This window comes from Tupaia chinensis, unplaced genomic scaffold, assembly GCF_000334495.1.
Source record: "Tupaia chinensis unplaced genomic scaffold, TupChi_1.0 Scaffold000399_1, whole genome shotgun sequence".
Classification (NCBI taxonomy): domain Eukaryota; kingdom Metazoa; phylum Chordata; class Mammalia; order Scandentia; family Tupaiidae; genus Tupaia; species Tupaia belangeri.
In genome coordinates this window covers 1,133,296-1,133,610 of record NW_006159901.1, presented here as the reverse complement: position 1 = coordinate 1,133,610, position 315 = coordinate 1,133,296, and the positions used below count along the sequence as shown (strand labels likewise).

The window sequence follows — 315 nt, the reverse complement described above, 5'->3', positions numbered from 1 at the left end:
GGTGGCGGCGGCGGCGCCCCGGGTTGCCTGCGGGCCTCCGACAGCCGTGTGGGAATTTCTGTCAGTTTCTCTTTGTGGAGCTGTAGTCCCACCCTGCGAGTTTGGGAGTCCTGGGGAGTGTTGGGGCCTGTGAGGTTCCGAGGTCGCCGTACCCTGGGCAGAGCATCCGGTGCGCCCCCGAGTCTGCGCTTGCCCAGGGGGCCGCCGCGGTCTCCCAGTCCGCTCCCCTCAGCATGGGCGGCCGGTAGGAGCGAGGTTTCTCTGGTTCGCTCGCAGTGGAGGCGGCAGCGGCCACATTTGCGGGCACGGCGATGG

At 69.2% G+C, this 315-nt stretch overlaps 1 protein-coding gene across 1 annotated transcript in view; it reads left to right on the top strand.

Annotated features, from left to right (window-relative positions):
* The window catches only part of JMJD1C (jumonji domain containing 1C), a 275,334-nt gene that overhangs the window by 3,367 nt on the left and 271,652 nt on the right, over nucleotides 1-315 (top strand). The gene's annotated exons all lie outside the window — the stretch shown is intronic.